Consider the following 21,741-nt stretch of genomic DNA (forward strand, 5'->3'; position numbering starts at 1 on the left):
ACAAGCTCCCCCCGGCCACAGCGCTGCCCCCTCGCCACCCCAAGACCACCGCCACCACCCCGAGCCGGGGCCACCCCGGGCACCCGTGGGGACGCGGCCACCCGACGGCGCGCCCGGCCGGCCCGGGTCCCTTCGGCCGTCGGCGGCGGTGCTGAGCCGGAGCCCCGCGGTGCGGAGCGGAGCGCTGCGGAGTGCGAGTGCGAGCGCCCCGCCGTCCTGTTTGCCCATCAATCACGCTACCCCAGGCCTGCTGCTCCCAGGCCCTCACTCTCCATTGGCTGGATGCTGAAAGGAGCCGAGTGAATGACAGCGGAGAGGAGCGCACGAGAAAAGGAGTTGCTTCTTCCCCGGCCTCCCCCCGCCTCGGAAAATAATAATAAATTTTAAAAAATAAATAAATAAAATAAAATTAAAAAAAATCCACCGCCTGGCTCGGCTTTAGGAAGGCAGAGCGGCTGCGCCGGGTGCGCGCAGGGCAGGGCTGGGATTTTGGGGTGGGCAAGGGAGAGGCGAGCAGCCTGTGTCCCTGCTGTCCCCAAGCTGCTGGCACCCGTGGGACTCACTCCAGGGGCAGGAGGGGGGCATTTGGTCCCCGAGCTGGTGGTGGATGGGCCCAGCCAAGGGGAAGTGAGCAACAGCTTCAGTGCAGGGCCTCGGCTCGCCCCCGCCGTGCCCCGCTTCCCCAGATGGGTTTTGTCAAGTTCAACAGGCTGCGCCTCTCATAAGGCTGGGGAGAAGGAGGGGGGGGGTGCCCCGAGCTCCAGACCCCTGAGTGGAGGCATGGGGCTGGGCTGGAGGGCACCCACGGGTGCCCAGGCCTGGAGGGAGTTGCTCCGTGGAGGGGGACACGGGCAAAATTCCCACCCAGAGAACTGCCCTGGGGTTGTTGTGGGGGCTCATCACCCCCAGGATGCAGGCTGGCCCCGCTGCTCCCTGTGGGATGAGGGCTGAACGGGCACCCGCTGCTCCCAGCTGTGGCCTGCCCGCAGGGAGATGAGCATTTTTGTTTAAGGAAAAAAATAATAATAATTAAAAAGTGAAAGCTGCTGCTGGGATTTTGCTGCAAAACTTGTTTTGACTCTGTTCTCAGTGCGCCCACTCCGTACAGCTGATCCCAACTCTCTGTGTCTTCAGTGCGCTGGGGGCTTAGTGCCCACGGGGAGTGGGTGGACACATCCCACATGGTACGAACACAACGGCACACAGGCTCTAAGATATTCTGCTGTGCTCTCCCACTCACCTCCTCGCTCATTAGCATGGGTGTCTTCCCGTGTGCACCCTCCCAAACATCCCTGCTCCATCTCCCCAAGGTGCTCACAACCCCCTTGCACACTCACCAGCACCCATGCTGCCCCACAACCCCATACCTGCACAATATCTCGCATGCACACCTGCGTCTTTGCACACTCATTCCCCCAGACACCCCGCTCTCAGACACACAGCCCTGCTCTGACACCCCCAGACCCCCACTGGGGACCCTCCCATCACCGTGACCCTACAGCAGGGACACCACAGGGACACCACAGGGGCAGCAGCAGCTCACGCCTACCCTCAGCCCCATGCCCAGCCCGGTGCCCGGTGCTTGGCCAGCCAGTCCCCCCCCTCCTGCTGGGGTCAGGTTTCCCCCCTCCCCATACCTGCCTCAGTTCTTGACTTCTGAACTCTTCAGGGAACTCGCTGGCGCCAGCTCCATCAACCAAAGTCCTTGTGGTTAGGAGGAGCTGGGAGGGGAGGGAGGGAGGGAGCGAGGTCCTGGGGGCTGCCCCCAGGCAGGGGCTTTCTTTTGTCCCCCCCCAGGCCACAGCTGCATTTGTCCTTCTGCAGAGACCAGCCTGGGCCTCTTCTCCAGCCCTTTCCTGTGTGAGGAACGTGGGGCAGCCCCAAGCAAGTCAGAGCATGCTGTGCCAGCCCCAATAGGGACACGGGGTCCCTGCTGGTGAACCCTGACACCCAGGGGGACCCAGCTTTGCTGGCAGGTCCTGGGGGGTGCCCTCTCTCCAGCAAATAACACAGCCCTCACATGCTGCTGGTGCGTCCCGAAAGCCCCAGTCGATGCTGGACAAAGCCTCTGGGCGTCCCTGCACGATCCCCCAGCCTGAGCAGATGCTGGGTGCCCTGGGGACTGGCCCCGAGAAATCACAAGGTCAGCACCAGTGAGCCAGGCTGGCTGCTGAGTGCCACAACCCCCAGCTGCTGGGCACGAAGTTGGGGCTTTGGGGTGATAAAACCAGGAGAGAGACCAGGGTAAGGCAGGGTTTGCTCTGCCGAGCGTCCGGTGAGGACAATGAGTCAGGGAGGCAGAGCTGGATCCCAGATGGGAGCTGAGACCCCTGGAAGTTGATAGGAATTATCAGTGGGTTATGGGATGATGCATGGCCCCAGGATTTAATTCCTGCACAAGCCACAGATCCCCCCTGCAGCCCTGGCCAAGCCACACGGCTCCTGGCATTTGGAAGTTTGGGCACTGCTCATCTCAGCCCCGGGGCAACACCCGGTTCAGGTGCTCCAGCTAAAAATGCTCCTGGCCTCAGTTTCCCCATGGGCTGACCACGGAGGGGCTCCAGCAGCACTGCTGAGAAAAAAAAAAAACCCTGCCCTATGAAAGCTGCCAGCTTTTCCACAGCCAAGTCAGAAATTCGGGGGCCGAGGGGGGCTCGCACACAGCGCTGCGAGTTCCCACAGCCGGACAAGTCAGGGCCGGTCTCGGTGCTTTCATCTTCACATCCCCACAGGAGAGTTTAGGAGGATCAGCACCCGCTTTGAGGTGCATCCAGTGAGCCCACAAACGGCTGGCCTGGTGGCAGAGGCACCCCCAGGGCCGCCTGGCCGGTGCTCGGAGGCAGATCCCCACCTGCCGAGGGCTGGCTTTGTCTGCCTCTGGGTGTCAGAAAATAATTCAGAGATCACTCTCCAAGCAGGGCCCAGGAGAAAGGCATTCTCAGATGTTTGCCCAAAGATCTAAGTAGGGCGGGGGTGGGGGGGGGTCTCTTCTGGCCAGAGGAATCATTTTCTGCAGGCAGCAGCAACAAGCTGGATCAGCCCTCTTCGGAGGCAGAGAAAGCCTCCAAAGCTCACGCTGACTCAGGCACTAAATTCTTGCAAAATCAGTGCGTGGAGGAGCCTCGTGCCCTCCCTCCCTGCTTCTCCAGAACATCTCACCCCCTCCCAGCACCCAGGGACACTGCCACACTCCTGACAGCCTCGAAACTTCTCTCGCCATTCACCTGTCCCCAGTGGGGAAGGTGAACCCCAGTGGGACGTGCTCGTTTCTAAAGCAATGGTTCAATCCTTCCCCAGTTTGGGGTTCAGGACTGAGTTTATCCGTGCTAGGAGATGGCAGCGGTGATGAGAGCCCTTCCCGTGCCGCATGAGCCCCCCCTCTCCCCTCCCCACAAAGGCTTGGGACCCTTTCTCAGGTTTTCTCATTGATCCGGTGCATCTGCCTCCTGCAGCGGGGAGGGGGACAGCCCAGCCGGGGCCTGACCTCCACCCTCTGCTCCCATTTTCTCCCACTTTGCTGAATTCCGAGGGCTTTCAGCCACCCATCTCCTCGGAGAAGAGCCCCCAGCGGGCTGAGCACCGCGGTGCGGAGCTGCCCCCACCCCGGGCAGCTGCTGGCCATGGGGGGGCTGTCCCCAAAACCCTCCTGCGGGGAGCAGGGACAAAAGTGGCATGCCTGACACCTTGGCAGGGGCCCAGCAAAAAACGTGCTGCTTACTCCAAAGCCTGCGTTTGGGGCAGAGCTTTGAGGCAAACTTGCAAAACCCTCCCCATTTCCTAAAAGGAGGGCGAAAAGCCACCCCCCGCGGTGCCAGCAGGGCGCTGCCCGGCTCCTTCCCTTCCTCGTTTCTTTTTATTTCCATTTATTCCCTTCTGCTGGGGGCTCTCCGTCACTTTCTGAAGTTCTTTCCCTCCCTCCCCATCCCCTGCGAAACCGATTCCGAGGGAGAAACCCAGACCCGTGCGGGGACGCTGCCCGTCGCGACACTCCCGGCGTGTCGCGACAGCGGCCGGTGCCGATGCCGAGCGGCGGGCCCTCTGCCCCCAGAGCCGCAGCAGCCGAAGCCGTGCGGGTTTTGGGGCTCTAAATCTCGTTTCCCGCATTTTCCCATCGAAAAACACCCCCCCCACGTACCCACCCCCCCCCGTCGGGGCCAGCAGCGGCGTTTCTCCGCCTCGCCGCCGTCCGCGGGCAGGGCACCAGCAGCAATTAACACCATTTGGGGAATTTTTAATTGCTCGATAAAGCACGCTGTAAATAATTACTCCCAGCTCCGGTGATCCCTCGAACGGGCGCGCTGACAGTTGTAATTTATGGCTTTTGGAAGCGTGGCCCCCCCCCCCCCCCATCCAGGATAGCTCCTTATTACGGTAATGACTTAGCGCCGCTGCACTTAATGAGTATAAAGTGCCCGGAGACGCGGCACCGCGCAAACTTCACCCGCAACCATATTTCTCCCGCTTTATGGTTACAAACGACCCCAAAACGGCTGCGGGTTAAGGCGGCGGGGCCGGGGGGGGGGAGCTGCTCGGTGCCGTGACCCCGTCCCCCGTCCCCATCCCTGCGCGGGGACAGCTCCGCGCAACAGGACAGAGCCCCCCCGGACGGGGTCCCCGTGGGAAGGGACGAAAGGGGGGGCTGAAAAAATATTCACCCCATGAATATGCAACACCCCCTCTCGCAGGGGGAGCATCTGCCGAGAAGTTATTGGTCCTGCAGCCCCAGCCCCTCTGTCTCTCCACCCCCCCCCCCGCGCAGCACCGCGTGTAATCCCATTAGCCCCCTTCCCCTTGGCCACCAGCCCCGCTAATGAACGGCGGCTGGTCGCCACCACCCCCCCGGGGGCACCGAGGGACACCGGGGGCTCTGCCCCGTTATTAACTCCCGGCTTAATTACACCGCATCCCCCCACCAGCTAATTGCGGCTCCGCGCCGGGCAATGGGGTAAAGGAACACGCGTGGGTTGGGGGGACCCGCGCCCCCCCGCTCCGCGAAACGCCGGGCCCTGCGACAGCCAGGCCTGTCGCGACAGAAAGGGAGGCTGTCGTGCTATCGGCCCTCCGCCGGGCCCCGATCCTGCGGCTCCCCCTCGCCCGCCGGGGCTGCCGGCAGCTGCCTTGTTTGTTTGCTTGCCGGGGGAGCGGCGGCTGCTTTTGTCTGCTGCCTGCTCCAGCCCCCGGGCCTTTTCCCGAGCAGACAAAGTCCTGTTTTGCCAACAGATTTTTGTCTTTTTTCCCCCCCTCCCAGCTTTTAAAAGCAGCCCCCGGGGGCAGGGGCGCAGGCAGCTCCGCAGGCGGGGCGGCGGCACGCCCTGCCGTCCCCGCTACCAAAGTAGCTTTCACTAATGAACGAGAAGATCCACTAATAATGGGCTTAATTATTGCAAACATCGGTCGGGGCTTAGCCGTAAAACCTCCAAAAAAAAAACAAAAAAAAAACAAAAAACAAAAAACCAAACCACCTCTCCTCGCTAAAGCCCAGCAGTTTGGTTCTTTCTTTCTTTTCCTTTCCCCTCCCTGAGGTTAATTAGCACGCCAAAAAAATAAAAAATAAAGGAAAAAAAATACAAATTATGGCGGAGCCGATGGGTAAACTTAAATCTAATTTGCTGCTGTTTGCATTAGCCCTCGGAGAGGAGAGGAGGGCCGGGCAGCCCCCCCCCAGCGGGAGGCACAGCTGCCGTACAGGTGGGCGCAGCGAGGCCGGGCCACCTCGCCACCGGCTGCGGGGACAAGTCCTCGTCCTGCCCGGGGGTCCCCTCGGTCCCCAAAACCGGGGGGCGGAGGGCTGCCCGCCTTCTTTCTTCCCGTACTGGCAAAAAGAAAGCCGGGCTCTGCCGCGGCACTGGCTGCGCGTCGTTTGCAGCGCAGATGCGGGGTGGGGGGGGTGTTTGGGATTAACTGCGGCAAAAATATAAATAAATAAGAATTTAGATAAATAAATCGATATCGAAATAAACAGAAAAATAGGGAGATCTTTTTTCTGAATAAATATTCAGGAAATACTGAGGGCTCCCAGCCCTGCTCCCCCCCTGGACCGCACAGCAAAAAAGCCGGGGTTTGAAGGCGATCGAGCATTTCTGCAGTCGGCATTCCCCACCCTAATAAATTAAACTGCTCAATTGCGTTGCTGACCGTCGCCTTCACCGCTTTTTCTCCCCGAAGTGAGCTGTGCTTCCCAGCGTCGCGGCCCCGCGGCTCGCCGACAGGCGACTGGGATCGCGACAGAGCGCCAAGGAGCCGCGCAGGGTGCGCGCACACGGCCGGGGGCGCAGCGCAGGGCCGGCTTTGGGGCCAAAAGTCGCTGTTTCTTGTCGCTGCTCCCCTCTGGCTCTTGGAGGACTTGGAGCTTGGGGGACATCGGGGCTGCCCGGGCGGGTCACCGCTGGGGACCTGGCACGCAGGGACAGGGGTGGAGAAGTGAGATTTAATTTCTGGGGACAAATACTTGAAGGCACCGAAGGGATGGAGCGGTCCCAGGCACTGAAATAACCCCCCAGGTGATCTCTCTTCGTATCACTGCTGTGGCTGGGCTCAGGTACAGCCCTGAGAAACAGACCCTGCTGTGGACCTGCAGGATCCTATAGGGCTGGGGAGGTGGATTTCAGCCCAGGAAATCCATCACCGTGCTTAGCACAGCGCTGAGCTCCGAGAGCAGCCTCAGCAGAGCGCCTTGCAGGTGCAATTAGAGGTAAGAGCTAACTTCAGGCAGCGAGTGAGCTCGCAGCGATGTTTGCAGAGATGCCAGGGCAGTGCTGGGGTCCGACCCAGCTGGGAGCAGCAGAAAAAACCCTCGCAAAACTCAGATCTGTGTTCCTAATCCCTCTCACTTCCAGGAGCAGCTCAGCAGCAAAGCTCAGTCCCACTGTGGGCAAAGCAGCAGCTCTCACTCCCCTCTTCCTGAGCTCCTCCCATACCCCCCCCCCCCCCCGTGTTTTTTACTTTATTTTATTTTCCCCAGGACTTTTACTGCTCAGAGGAGATGAGCCAAGACGTTTCCTTCTCCCCTTTCATAAATATTGCATCTCCCAAATGCAATTACCAAGGGCAAAGCGGCACAAGCGTTTGCTAAATAAGATTACGCGATAATGTTAATGTATTTTACGCCTGTGCGGTGACACTCGACAGCCCCCCTATTAATAACAGCTCAATGAGCTGCGGAAGTTCATAACAGGGGGCTTCGGGGGACTTTTGGCACCGTGGGGAAGGTTTGTGCAGTACCACAGCATCAGTCGCACAGGAGGAGGAGCTGTGCCACTTTTGGCACACAGGACAGCTTGTGTATGGGACAGAAACCCCCGGTGTGAGGCTGGGGGAGATGCTAAAATGCATCCACCTGGAAAGCAAGGGGGTTCCAAGAGGAACAGCAGCAGAAAACACCCTTTGGTCCAGCTCCCCCCCAGGCAGAACAAAACGCCCCCACCAGACCTTCCCTCTGCTGATCCCCAGCTCTGACCTTTACCCACCCATCTCTCCCTCTCTCCAGTGACCGTGTCCATCTGCCACCTCCTATTGACCCATCCATCCCTTGTGGTCCTCTGCCTCAATCCTATGACTGTCAGCCACAGGGCCACTTGTGGCCAAAAGTAATGGGGCTTTTTGGCTGCCCAGCCCGAGATTTTCAGACCTGGCCTCTTTTTCAGAGTCCCTCCAAGACGCTGTGCTGCACAGCCCCAGCCCTGGTGGCTCAAGCACCCACAGGGATAGCACACAAGCACCAGCTCCATCCTTCTGCCTGGCACACAGCAACCCAAATGTAACTTCACAAGATGCTGAGAAATGGCAGCTGGCTCGTGCTGAGCCACCCCTGGGGCACCAGGCTGAAAGCAAGAGGCAGCCCCAGGCCCTCAGGTCAGTGATTTCCCCTCCGCTCATTTCCCACAGACCTGCTCCAGCCCCTCAGCACAGCATCCTTTCCAAAACCCGGTTGTCTGGGTGGCAGGGCCACCGTCCCGTGCTGCTGCAAGCAGCATGACACAAATCCCTTGCCTTCTTTGATGCTTCCAGGGCAAATTCCTCCAGAGCCTGCAAAGTTTGCTTCTCCATTTCGCATTAACACTAGTTTGTAGCTGCCCTCTGGCCCCCAGGGTGGAAGGTCAATCCTTTATTTACTTAGCCCCTCACTTAGTTCATCTGCGGCCCTTTCAGTGCCTTGGATAACAGACACAAAGTGAGCTGCTGACCTGCTCCCTGGCCACGAGGCTTTTCCTCCGGCTCCTGCACCAGGCAGAAGGATGGAGAAGAGCATCGTGTGCTCCAGGGGACTGGTGCAGCACAGCCAGGCAGGCTGAGCAGGGGGTGGCTGATCAAGCAGCAAAACTAGGGACGACTGCTTGGAGAGAAACTACTGCAAACGGTAGGGGGAAATTAAATTCCCAACATCATGTCTGGCTTGGCAAGTCCTGCTTGCTGGTGCCTCCAGAGCTGGCTGCACCGAGCCCTTTGCTGCCCTGTGGAGCAGCAGCATCCCCAGACACCGCAGCAGCCTCGTGCCATCACCCCCCCAGGACCATCCATCAGCTGGGGCTGCACCTGTGAGAGCCTCCCCAAAACACCGTGGGGCTGGCCACAAAACCTGAAGTGTGAAAGCTGCAGGAGCAGGGGTAGCTCTGAGGGTCAGCAGAAGACACAAAGGGGCTTTCTTACAGCTCCAGCAGGGAAATGTGCCCTTTGCCTGGGAATCCCAGCTGGGACAGCTTGTCCTGCAGCCCCCTGGTGCTGCAGAACGATGCTACGGTAGGAAAAACACCCACCAGAGGGGCTGCGTGATGTCCCCCCCACATCCATCCTCAGAGCCATGCTGCTCACGTTTGTCACCACAAGGGCTTTAAAAAAATACACAAAAATAAATAAAATAAAACCAAAAAAAAAAAAAACAAAACAAAACACTTGTTTCCATGCTCTCCCATTGCTTTGGAGCCCCAGCATTGGCTTAGCGTGGCAGAAAGCCAAACATCACCTGCACATTGCCCATCGTCTCCCAGCCCAGCAGCATGATGCAGATCCTCCTCAGTCCCAGCACAACATCCTCTTTTTGGCTCCAGTGATGCAGGCAAGGCTAAATCCTGCTGCAGCCAAGGTCAGGGGGAAGGGAGGGTGAGCACAACCTGTGCTGTGCCCTGTCCTCATGCTCCACATCCAACCTCCCCGACCAGACCTCATGCTGGAGAGCAGGGGTTCCCCCAAGAGACTTGCACCCCAAGGTCAGCAGGGCTTCAAATAAAGACAGCACTGAATGCTGACATCCCCTACAAAGCCCCTATTACCCTAAACACCTTGGAGAAATCAGCTAAAAGAGAGCCATCCCCCTGCTGAGGACTATATGGCCAGGGCAGAGCTGTGCCCCAGGTGTTCAGCATCTACCCGGATTAAATCCCCACAGCTGCCCGAAGCTCTGTTTGGGTGGGTTTGGGAGATTTGTTTGTTATTGCAATTTTTATTATCAGGGGAAGGGTTTTGTGCTCTGCCTCCCTCTCTAGTGCTCGCCGTGTCCCCGAGACGCTCCCGCTCTGATCACGTTATGGGATGTGACAGGCTGATCCCTGCTGGGAAATTAATGAGCCCCAAGCACCTCGCCCATCCATCACCACCCCAACCAGCTCCCCACCACGCTGCCCACCCTGGCCACGCACCCAGAGCTGCTGGGGCATTTAGGGTCACCGTTGCCTGTGGGAACCTCTGCTCCTGCCCCTGTCCCGAGTCCTGTGGCCATGGGGAAATGCCCCCTGATGGCTGGAAACCCCCATCCCAGTGTCCCCAGAGCAGCTCCTTCTCTTTTCACACCTCCCCAGTTGGCAAAAGGGAGCAGAGAGTGGGTTCCTGGGGAGATGGGGGGGGGGGGGGTGCTGGAAACACTTTGCCATGAGCTGCGTCTTTCCCTGAAAAATGGGATTTCATTAAATCAGCTTTGAAGTAGAAGGGAAAATTCCCACGCCGTGCCCGCGCTTCACTTTGTCTCCATTGGACAATTATGAAAAATGCATCTTTCCAAGCGTGTCTTTTGCTCTTTCTCAACTTAAAAATTTCTCTTCCACCTCATTCTCCAGGCAGTATTTTTTGACTTCTACTCAGCTATGGAAAAAAAAATAAATACCCAAATGTTCTATTTTTGGTACTGGAAGAAAACAGAGACAAAATCTTTCCATTTCAAACCTTTCCTCGCTAACAAAACACGGACCAAGCAAAACATTATTATTTTTTTTTCCCCCAACGGTGTCTGAGACCTTTGTTCCTCTTGAAAAAATTTCAAAAGGAAAAAAAGCCACCGCAAGACAGAAATCCAGTAGTTTCCTCCCCGAGCTGATGGAGATCTCTCTGGAGGAAATGTGTCCGATAAGCTAAAGTAAAGCCGGCTCCCCTGCTTTATCTCAAGGAGCGTGTCAGATGGGTATTTCTGGCAGGATCTCTCCCGGACCCCGTAGCATCAGGTTTCTCTCCCATCCCACTGTTTTTGGGGCTCTCGGCTCCCCAGAACCATGCCGGACATCACCATGGGGATGCCCAGCAATCAGAGGGGGCCAAGAGGAGCCCTGCCCGGAAAACCTGCCCCAAAACAAGGCCAATTACCCATTAATTGATGCTGCCCGCTCCCCAGTGATTAATTGTCGGGAGAAAGCGTGTCACGCTGTGCAAGCCCAGGCTCCGTGGCAGCGACACCGCGGGTCCTTTATCAGCCCCGGGGCCGGCCGCGGCACCAGCCTGTCTGAGCCAGGCAGGTACCTCCGAGTCCCAGGGCTTGTTTGTTTTGGTGTAAGCCCGAGCGTAATTGGGGCTGAAGAAAAATACCCGCAGCAAAACAAACGCGGCGCCAATGACGGACACGGCCCTGCAGCCAGCGCGAAGACGGATGAGAGGGGAGCCTGTCCCGAGCAGCCCAGGTAGAGATGTTCGGGCACTTCAACGCTTGGCTGTCAACCACACAATTAATTTCCAGCAAAATGCCCTGTCCACAAACCTCCTGCAGTGTGGATGTGCCGAGGACTTTGGGGGGAGATGGGAGCAGCCCCCCGCAGCCCTATGCCAGCCCCACTCAAAAACACAGGGCAGGAGGGGGACATGGGGTGTCTCTGTTTGGGGTCCCCATGGGGTAGGGCAGCCCCACAGCACCCCACTGCCCTCCCAGTAGGGGCAGCGGGGCCGCCAGTGTCAGCCATGGGACTTTCTGGTGGTTTTCCCTGCCCTGGCCTCCTCCAGCACCACCCTGAATAATTCATGTACGAGACAGAGAAGAGGATAAATTGCTGGGGATGATTAACATGAGTTATTTTACGTGCTAGGAAGATCTATCGGCCTGGCCCCGCCGGGTTGCAGTGATGAATGCACCGCCGCTGCCCTGGATGGGAGCCCCGGCCCCAAATTACAGGTGCTGGGGGGCAGCAGGAATGGCGCAGAGCACACCGATGGGGGGACCCTGGCCTCTGTAAGGGACTTCGGGTGGACCTGCACCACTTTCAGCCTCGCACAGGTTTAATGGGGTTCAGGAAGGTCAGGAAAACAAATGCAGGTGAAAATATGGCACGGTCTGGAATCCCCCTGCGCGTGTGATGCCGGGCAAAGCGGTGGCATCCGTCCCGCAGCTCTGTGCCAGTGCCCAGCAGCAAACCAGCCCAGCCTGGGGTGCAGAGGCTGTTCTAGATGTGAAAAATACAACATGTTGGCTCGGTTAACATTAATTAATTAACAATTCATTAACATTGATTAATTAACAAACTGTGAGATACTTTAGTTCCTTGGTAACAGCTGGCTCTAAGTGCCCTCTTTCGCCCAGTCCGAGGCACAGCCCTGTGATGTTCGTGTTTCCAAGCCAGGCTGGGAGCCCTGCTTTTCCAGGGCAGGATCCCTCAATGCCCCAAAAGGTACCAACTGATTTACCCCTGATGCCCCGCAGCCTTACAGGGATCCTGCATCTGCTGTAGGGCCAAAGAGGGAGCAGGCTCCTCGAAGCGACAGATTTTTTGCCTTTTGCCCTCTCTGCTGCACTTATACCCAAATTCTTCTTCTCCCATGGTGGCCCCAAGACTGTTTTTCAGGCCCAGAGGTGGCTAACCAACACAACACCACATTTAGGGCCAGGGTGTGTTGAACTGAAGGGGGAGGCTGTGCCTGCCCGCTACCCGCAGCCTGGCCGGGCGCTTGCTCCCCGCCGCACCGCGATCTGCCAGATCGGAGTTATATTAGCCCAAGCCATTAACACACCAAGTTATTAGTAGGCTCTTGGGCAGAGTCTATTTTCATATTCATTTGCCTAATTAAATGTAAATCATTGCTCAGGATTACCACGCAGCATCCCAAGCCCCATTACTTAGCTGGGGAGAAGGGGGCACCCTTCGCTCCACGGCCCCGCGGTGCCACGGGTGATGTCCCCAGCTTGCTGCAGCCACCCCTGGATCATGGGGGGGGGATTTGGGGTGAGCACCCGCTGCTTTACCCATGCCAGTTCCCACCCGTGGGGATAAAGCAAGGACATCTGGCCAGGGCTCAGAGTGGAGGAGGCTCGGTGAGCATCCCAGCCATGATCAATATTTGGAGCCTGCCGGTCCCGGCCGCCCTCCCCGGGGTCTGGAGGAGCATATGGGTGTTCCCAAGCCACCAGCTCGTGTTGCAGCAGCTTTTAAGATGTCACCGACCTCCGTGTGGGTCCCTCTGCCAGCCACAGAGGGCAAAGCAGGGGGAATCCCACAAGTGCCCGGGTTGTGCATGGTCTGGTCCTCTCCAGGGCACCGCCACCATCCCGGGAGCACCGGGCAGGGCTCAGTGTGATCCCCGCAGGTCCCCAGTGCCTCCTGCCATCAGCCACCAGAACTCCACCTGTTTTCCCAGCCCTGTGTAGTCCCAGCCCCATCCGTGTTAACCCCTGACCCCGCCGGGCTGCTCTTTTCTTCTTTCACCAGCCCTGTTTACCTCGCCTCGGCCCCGTGCCGCGGCTCAGCCAGGCTGGCTCCAGCTCCCCGCTGTCCCAGGTTGTCCCTGAGCCCCAACATCCCTGAGCAGCCCATGAAACCTGCTGTTCCCTTGTCCTGGGAGGTCTCTGGAACAGGATCCTGAGGACCTGTGGGACCTCGGGAGCGGGGACAGGAGTGGGGCTGGGGGCAAAGGGACCCCATGCAGCCGGCGCGCCCCAGCCCTGGGGGGTTTCCCTTCGCTCTCCTCCCCTCCCTCGCCCTTCCTTAATTATTCTTAATGGGCAAGCTCATAAGAGCTTCTATTAACTTTATTACCAGATCAATTAGTGCTCGCTTTCTCCCCCCTCCTCCTCTCCCCATGCTAATAATCCCATCAAATATGAAGACAGCATCCGCGCCGGTGCCCAGCAACCTGGAGAAGGTGCCGGCAAACACCCAGCTCCAGCTGCTGCGTTTGGACACTGCCGAGATCGATGGATCCTCCCCAGGATGCGGCCCAGCGAGGAGGGGAGGGAGCCGGGGAAGGGGGAAGATTAATTGGAGGAGGCTTTGGCACCGAACGGCTCCGAAATCCGCCAGCACGAGCTGAGCGGGAGCGGCTTGGCAGCGGGAGGCAGCCCTGGAGCCCCGCGAGCTGGCGGGGTGGGCGCAGCCAGCCGAGGATACAGGTGTTTGTTGGGGGGCTTTTAGGAAGGGGCTGCGGCATCAGGCAGGGCTGGGGGCTGTAAGAAAGGGGGCACGGGGTGCTGGTGCCCCCCAGCAGCCTATGTGCTCCGAGAGGACCCTGCCCGGCACAGGGGGTGGGTGGCCCCAGCACCCCTGTGGTGGGGGACACAAAAAGGTTGGGGACACCCCCAGGGCACGTGCCAGCTGCCACCAGGAGCCCCACATCCCTTTGGATCGGGGACGCAGAGACCGGGTGCTGGCACTGAGCGCATCACCCCAAATCCTTCTCCAACCTCCATCCCCTTTGGGGACCCAACCCCAGCACCCCAAAAGCAGGTGCCCCCCCCCCCTATTCCTTGTACACAGGCTCAGAGCGGGCTGCTGGCTGCCAGCTGTGGCCGTGCTGGCTGCACGGGCTGATGGACAGACCCTAAAGGGGACGTTCGGGGAAACCGTGGGAGCGAAAGGATTTGGGGATGTTTGACCAGGGGACATGGCTCAGAAAGCGTCTCCTCTCAGCGAGAGGCCAGCTCCCACCCCAACGCGTTTCTCAGCGCATCCCACCGCCGCCCACGGGGTTTGTTCCAGCCTGGAAGGAGCCACTTGAGCATCCAGAAAAGGCCACGGCGTTCCCAGCAGCCCGAGCCCCGTGTCACGCTGACGGCTCACAGCTTTGGCACTGGAGGGGTCACCGGGGCCACCACAAAAATCCAGCCTGCCCTGGTCACAAGGGTGACCCCCAAAATTCTGCTCTTTGGTCACTTTTCCAAAGTGCTATGAATTTGCTCTTGCCCATGAGTTTCCTCCTCTCTGCAGGGTCGATCTGAGGGTATTTGGGCTCCAAAAGCTGAGCCCGTAGGATTTCCCCTTCCACCTGAGGCTGACCCAGGAGGGGTCTCTGCCAGCACCCCCAGCACGGGGGTCTCCAACCCACGCAGGCTCTGGGACCTGGGGGCTGCTCAGAGCAAGGAGCTGCCCGGCTCTCATCATGTCTGGGTGGCTTCGTGCGCACCCCATTGCTGAGGAAGACCTCCTGGCCTTCACCCAGCAAGGGTTGTGCAGAATCCTCTCCAAAAAAAAACACAGAAAACCACTGCTATGGGAAGAGGAGGAAGCCCAGTCTGAGTTTTCACAGCATCCAGCAGAAAATCCAGTGTTGTCCCTTGGAAAACCGACCCTAAAGACTCCCAGCTCCACGTCCAAGCGCCGTCCCTTCACGTTTTGGGGTGGCGAGCACACGACGGGGAGAAGGATGCTCTGCCTGGACGGGGCTACGGCCGCTTGGGCTGCAGGACTTGAGAGCTCCCCCCAGCCCTTCCGAAATAACCCGGCCTGGGAAATAACAGCCAGTGGGAGAGGAATTAAAAAGGCTTCTGCGTGTGCACACGTGTGTGTGTGTGTGTGTGTGTGTGTGTGTGCGAGTCCTGCCAGGTTAATACCGCTGCCTATCCGCCTGACAGCTCCAAGATTGATTACCCGCCGCAGCGCTCTTTATAACTTGATCAGTCGAATTAATCTCTGGCTGCGGGCCCATCTGATGCCAGGCATCACAAATTTAATTTGGAGGTGTCCGGGATCTTTTGATTCGCGCCTCCCTCCGTCGTGCGTCCTGTGTCGTCCCCCCCCCCTTTCCCCGTCCCTTTCCCTTTCTTCTCCGCTCGCCAGCACGCGCGGGCGCGAGGCTCTGGCCACCGTGGGGATGACCCGGGCTGTCAAAGCATCCTGGGGGCTGTGGGGAATAGCATCATCAGGTAAACCCCTGCTACCCGCAGCAAAAAAAAGGAAAAAAATAGAAAAAAAAAAAAAGAAAAAAACAACAGAGGCCAAAGCAGACACTAAGTAAGACATATTAATGTACTAAAGACTTAATGAAGTTTAGGGGGGGTGGCGGGGATGGAGGGGAAAGTGCTTACTTTATTAGTTTATGGCCGATTAATGGGAACGGTCATTACAGTGATGGAGATGGATTGCTCCCATCAAACCCGAGCACCAGCCCCTCTCGGAAGGTAGAGGGGTGCCGGCGCTGGCGCTGCTCCACGCGGCCGGGCACGGGGAGGAGGGTGCTGGGGAGGGGGCGAGAGGGGCTCGGGGGGCTGCGAGGTGCTGGGGGGGGTCGGAGGATGCCATAGGAGAGAGCTGACTCCAGGCAAGGTCTTCGGGACATGGAGATCACTCGGTTCCCTGCAGAACCCCATTAGATCCCTGCTCCAAGCCCCCGTGGCAATGACCCAGCGGTCCCCAGGCACCTCGTGATAATGAGGATTACCCAATAACTCCAACCACTAATTGGCAGCTACCTGCCAGCCCCCGGGGGCAGCCTGGTGGCTCTCATCCACCACAAACCACGCCACCAAATGCAACTTTAGGGCCAGGGGGGATGACCACAGCAGGGTCTGCGTGTTACCTCGTGGGCCGGCTGCTTTCCCAGCCACTTGGTGGACAATCCTACAACAGCTCGGCCTCCAGACCCCATCGGTGCCACTATAGGGCCGAGGGACTGTCCCCACCCCAAATAATCCCACGGCAAGGGAAGGATGCTCGGCTGCACGCCGGCCTCGAGCGGCACCGCCGCTCCCAGCACCCGGCAGACTCGCAGCCTTTCGTCATTCCCGAGTGATGAATAACCAGCCTAATGAACGGAGGGAAACTCAATTAGCGCCGAACACCCATGTGCTTAGAGCGGGGCTGATTAAACCCCCATCTGTGCAGGGAGCGAGCCCCGCCGCCGCGAGGGAGCGAGGGAGCTGGCAGCACTCGTGGGCACGTCAGGTGTTTGGGGGCGTTATTCCCCCCTGCCCCTCTTGTAAAGCACCCCAAAAAAAGGCTGAGCTGGAAAGTTGCAGCACCTGCTGGCTGGGCATCAGTATGTAGGAAAGCACAGCCACTGCTCTGATGGACGGCCCCGGCGATCCTACAGCTCACGCTCCTCACCAGGACTGAGCAAACTGCCCAGAAACCAGTCCCTGCAGGTTTTGTCCCTGATTTCTCTGCAAAAAAAAAAAAAAAAAAAAAAAAGAACCAGCACCGTACCTGAGTACCTCAGCTGAGGGGATCAGTCCGTGCTGGTGTTGGGCTCATAGGATTTGGGAAAATGATTGTTGTCTGGTGTATTGGTGGGTTTGGGCACGGCACCTCGGGCCAGCCTGGGAGCCCCCAGCCCCTCTCCCCAGCTCATGGCACTGCTGAAGAAACTTCCCCATCCAGGACGAGGTGGGTGCCACACCGCACAGGGCGCCGACCCGCGCCCCCAAATCCCCCTCTGTGAGGGCTGTGCCATGAGATCCCACCCCGGGCACCCCGTATAGCCCCCAAATAAGCCGTGTGCCAGCGGCTCCTCCAGCTCAGTGACAGCCTCAGGTGTCCCAGCCCGGCCACATCGCCTCCTCCACGCGCTGCCCGGCGCTGGAGCAGCAATAAAAGTGTCAGGGCCGTCTCCTCGCGCATCAGCAGACCGCAGCATTTCGGGAGCGGCCCGCGCAGAGGTTAATTATTGCTTCCCTCTCTTCCCCTCGCGCTCCCAGTTTAAGATGGATCTGACTGTCAGGAGGGGTGACAGATGAAGACAAAGCACAGGTACGGCTCCCGTGAACTCAGCACCCCGCAGCAGCTGGGAGCGGGGCTGGGGGAGGCAGAGGAGGGGGCGAGTGGAAACAGCCGCAGCCCTGCCAGCGCCGGAGCGGAGCTGTTGGGCTGGGAGCAGGGGAATTGCAGCTCCACTCAGCCCTCTCTTATGGGAGAGGGTGGGTTTTTTTCCCCCCTTCTTGCCTTTAAAGGGTGGGAGGTTGGAGCTTGGTGCATTGATGTGGTGTTGGTGCTTGATTTTACCAAGCATCAAGGGCTGAGGTTGAGCACAAAAAATTGGGCACGTGGGCAGAAGCCTGCTGCTCCATGGAGGTCCCATGGCTGCAATCTCCCCCCTGAGATTTGGTGCAAGAAAAGCCCTTTTGGGTCACTGGAACCCTATTTTTGAGAGCAATCCCAAACCCCTTTTGGGCGGCAGGAGGATTTGGGGAGCTGTTTGTGAGCAGCCCCAGCAGCGGGACAGCACCTGGCTCTCAGCACCCCTCCTCTGTGCATGGGGCTGGACCAAAACCCATCACCTCCCATCCTGGCCAGGAGCCTCGGGGCCAGCACAAAGCCCCCAAAATCACCTAAGGGGAGAGATCAAAAGGCTTCCCCCACCCCAGAAGGTTTTCACCTCTGGGGAAAGGCTTTGGGAAGGCCCGAGCCCTGCCGTTCCCAAACATTGTGCCTCCTTCCCAGGCTTTCCGGCCGTTTCAGCCTCGTTTGATGCCATTTAGCCGCAGCCGCTGAAGGAAACATCACTTCAAATTAAGCCAGAGGGGAGCACTTCAGCTGGACAACTTTGAAGTCGGAGGTTTTGATAAAAGCCCGCATTTCCTCCCCCTCCAGATCTTCGTTTTCCTCCCCAAACGGGGAGCCCTGGCCCTGGCTGCTCCGGCCCAGCCGGGGGAAAGGCTGTGGCTGTCCCCTGGGGGATCCCACCACGTCCCCAGGACCCAGCCCCGCTTTGGTACCCGCAGCTGAACCCGTGCCCAAACCCCTTCGCCACCCCGGGGACCTTTGGGGAGGGCTTGGAGCGCGTCCCCTTCCCCACACAGCGGCTAAACGAGGCGAGACAATTAAATGTGCCGTTTGATGGCTGCCTGGCAGAGCCCGAGCCTCTCTCTCTTTTAATAAAAGGCCTCTTTCCCGAAGTCGCTCAGGCTGCAGCGAGGGCTGGAGCTCGGGAGCCCTTCACATTTAATTAAACAGCCCGTCCCAGCCTGCCCGCCGCCGCTCCAGCTCCGTGCTGCCGGAGATGCTCCGAGGAGGGGCAAAACGCCCCTGCCTGACCCCCCCCCAAGCCCCCACCCCATACCCTGAGCATCCCCCCCCCTCTGCCCAGGGATGGGGACCCCAGCCCGGCTTCCGCCAGCTCTGCTCCTCGTCAGGAGGCAGAGGGGAAGCGCCCCGCTCCTGCCCGGGGATAAGGGAGATGGATAAGGGCAGGGGGCAGAGGGGAGCCCCGGGCAGCTGCTGGCTGTTTTGGTGAGCATTTGCTTTGCCGGGACCTCGGGCTTTAACCCTTCCGTCCCCACCGCCAGGGCAAGGTGGTGGTGGGAGAGAGATGGAGCTTGGGGTGCCTCTTGAGGCTGGGGGACACCGGCCTAATGTGCTTGGCGCTTTGGGTCCTCTTCCCACGTTTGAAATGAGCCCTGCTGGGCTGGGATCTGTAGTGTTTGATCCCGGCTCCTCCATCCTCCAGCAGCAAGCACGGAGCTGCCCGGCCTCCTTCCCAAAATGCTTGTGAGCTGCTGCTCCCGTCCTGCAAAACCCATCAGCTGCATGTTGTATATGGACACCGGGCTCCAATCCATCCCCTGCGCTCCCAGGACACCCCAGGTCATGGGATGTGAATATTTTGGGGTGTTCTCCAGTACCCAGGCGTTGCAGCTCCCCACGGGGCTGTGCCGTGCCCCCTCTGGCATCCCACACCCCCAAACCAGCCAAGCCCAGGCAGGAGGTGGATGCCACAGCCCGGGAGGCTGCTGAGGGGTGCGAGCACTTCTCCAGCCTGCGTGGGCTGGGGGGCTGCTCTGCAGGAGCCCCATCACTCACACTTTGAGGCCTGCCAAGCCAGAGGCACGGTAATTGCAAGCCAGATCCACCCCCCCCACACCACTTCCGAAGCCGCGCGCTCTCCGGCAGGGACCAGGCACGGAGGCTCCCATTTCCTCCTGCCTCCGGCTGTTACGGAGCAGAGAAGTGACAGAGAGCAGCCCCGGGGCAGAAAAAGCCCGCGAGGAGAGACAGCAACCAGCTCCCCGATAAGGCAGGTCCCTGCTGAGCACCTCCTCGCTGCCGAGATAACCCCGAAAGGAGGAGCTCCCCCCGTCCTCGGGCTGCTGGCACGCGGACGGTCACCTGGAGGGGACGGTGGGACACCACGGCCCTGCCCTGCACCAAGGTCCAGCTCACCCTGGTGCTGCCCCACGCACAGCCCTGCCAGCACGTCAGATAAGCCCGGGGAAGGAGGCTGCCTGCTGGGCTTTATCTGGCTGGAAAACCCCCCTGAGATAAGGGCTGCTCGCTGGGCTCGGGGAGCCGCAGGTGCCCCGCTCCACGGCTCTGCGCTGGGACAAACCCCACAGCCTTTAGGGGGCTTGCTGCTGTGTAATACAGCAGTAAATGAGCTGGCACGCAGGGATCAGCCTCTCCAAACCCCATTTCTACAGGGGAAGAGCACAGGCAGCCTCTGCACCACCTCTTCTGGCCGCCACAGGAGCAGGCACCAATCCTCCGATGCGCCCCACAGCCCCCATTCCGCACAGCCCCACGGCCCCAGCAGGCTCACAGCCCGCTCTGCCTGCCTTTAAACCACCCCGATGGTGTGGTGCAGGGCTGCCCAGGTGGAGCTGTGTTAGGAACAGGCAGCATTTTGTGCCTTACCCCTGCCCAGGGTCACCACGACCCCATTTCGGAGCCCCCAGGGCCAGCCCCGCAGTGTCCCCCCCCCCTCCCCAGTCCAGCACCCCCTGCTCGCCGTGCCTGAACCGGGGACCCGGCGCTTTTATTAAACTCCTGGCTTCCTGTTTTAAGCTTAATAATAAATTGCATGTCACATTACGGCGCTGTTTATTAAAACCCATCGGCGTGGGCTCCGCTCTGCGGCGGCATTTGAATTATTGAAAGCAACCCCCCGCGGAGACCTCTTTGCTGCAAACGCAGGAGGATTTATTTCCATTTTATTTATCAGACGCCGTAAGTGCTGCGGGTCCCGCTCCTTTCTCTCTCTCTCTCTCCCCCAGCCAGCCTGGAGAGGTGCCACGCAGAGGGCACGAGGGAAGCTGGGGTCCCCGGGGACGGGGACAGGCTGGGGACAGGGGTCGGGGTGCAGGTGGCAGCCCCTGCTGAGCCCCTCGGGGCTCGGTGGCTCCGTGCCTCAGTTTCCCCGTTCCCAAGCGGGGCCGGAGGACTGGGGGAGCGGGGTGGCGCGGCGGTGGCTTTGCCAGGAGGTGGCACTGTTTGGCGACACGGAGGCGACCAGGGGCCGGCACCAGCTCCGGGTGGCTCGGGGATGTGAGTTTTTGGCAAGGGCTTTGGGGTCAGGCCGTGCGCTGGGGAGGGGGACACCCCGGTGCCATCCAAGGAGCACCCTGGTGGCATCCAAGGACAGCCACCGAGCACCTCCACCGCCTCCTGGGGATCTGGATACGTCCCCACATCAGCTCTGGGACAAGCCAGTAGCAGAGATAAACCACCCCAAAAAGCAGGGCAGCCAGCCCTGTCCCCATGCAGGTCCCCAGGTGTCCGGAGCCGAGCACCGTCCCCACGCAGACCCCGGGGGAGGCACTCACACAGCCCGTGTCAGAGCTGACCGAAAGCTTCCCGAGGCAACAAATAACCTCAATTAGGCTCGGTGGCAGTGACCGATTCCAGCCAGGCAGCGATATTGGCTCCTTGAATTTTTTAAAGGGGCTGGGAACGGGCACGGGGGACCCCAACCCCCTCGCCTTGCAGGGAACGGAGCCCCAGCTCCATCCTGACCCCTGGAAGGGATCCAGCCCATCCAGCCCCCGGCCAGCCCGGTGTGTCCCAGGCCCGTGTGGCCCCGGGCAGAGCTGCTCGGGGTAGGATTGGCACGGGAGCCTGGCTGGGGGCCAGCCCGGGGCCAGGCGGGGAGCCCAGCGAGCGGCTGGGAGCCATGGGATGCTCTCGGGTTTCCCCGCGGCAGCCGCAGCCCCAGCATGGCCCCGTTCCACCAAACACACAAACGGGGAGGGAGGGGGTGAGGAGTGATGGAAGTGGCCCAGTTTCTCAAAAAAAAAAAAAAAAAAAAGCAGGTTTTGCACCTAAAAAAGGCAAAAGTAAAGAGCAAGGATGGAAAAATCACGCTGCCTGGGGAGCAAAAGCAGCCCAGGGGCAAGGAGCATGTCCTGTCTCCCAGTTTTATGGGGTTCCCCATCACAAAAAGGGCCCCAGGGTTACCACAAAGGTGTGGGGACATGGTGGGGACAGGGATAGGGACAGGAGCTGCCGCCAGAGGGGCCGGGGAGGCGCAGCAGCACTGCTGGCTGCGGCACGGGGCTGGCCCAGCCTCACCGGCTGCAGGAATTTGGGGCTGCTGCCAACTCCAGACAAATCCCTTTTATTTGCTTGTTCAGGTTTT

The sequence above is a fragment of the Aythya fuligula genome, chromosome 7 (assembly GCF_009819795.1).
Source record: "Aythya fuligula isolate bAytFul2 chromosome 7, bAytFul2.pri, whole genome shotgun sequence".
Classification (NCBI taxonomy): Eukaryota; Metazoa; Chordata; class Aves; order Anseriformes; family Anatidae; genus Aythya; species Aythya fuligula.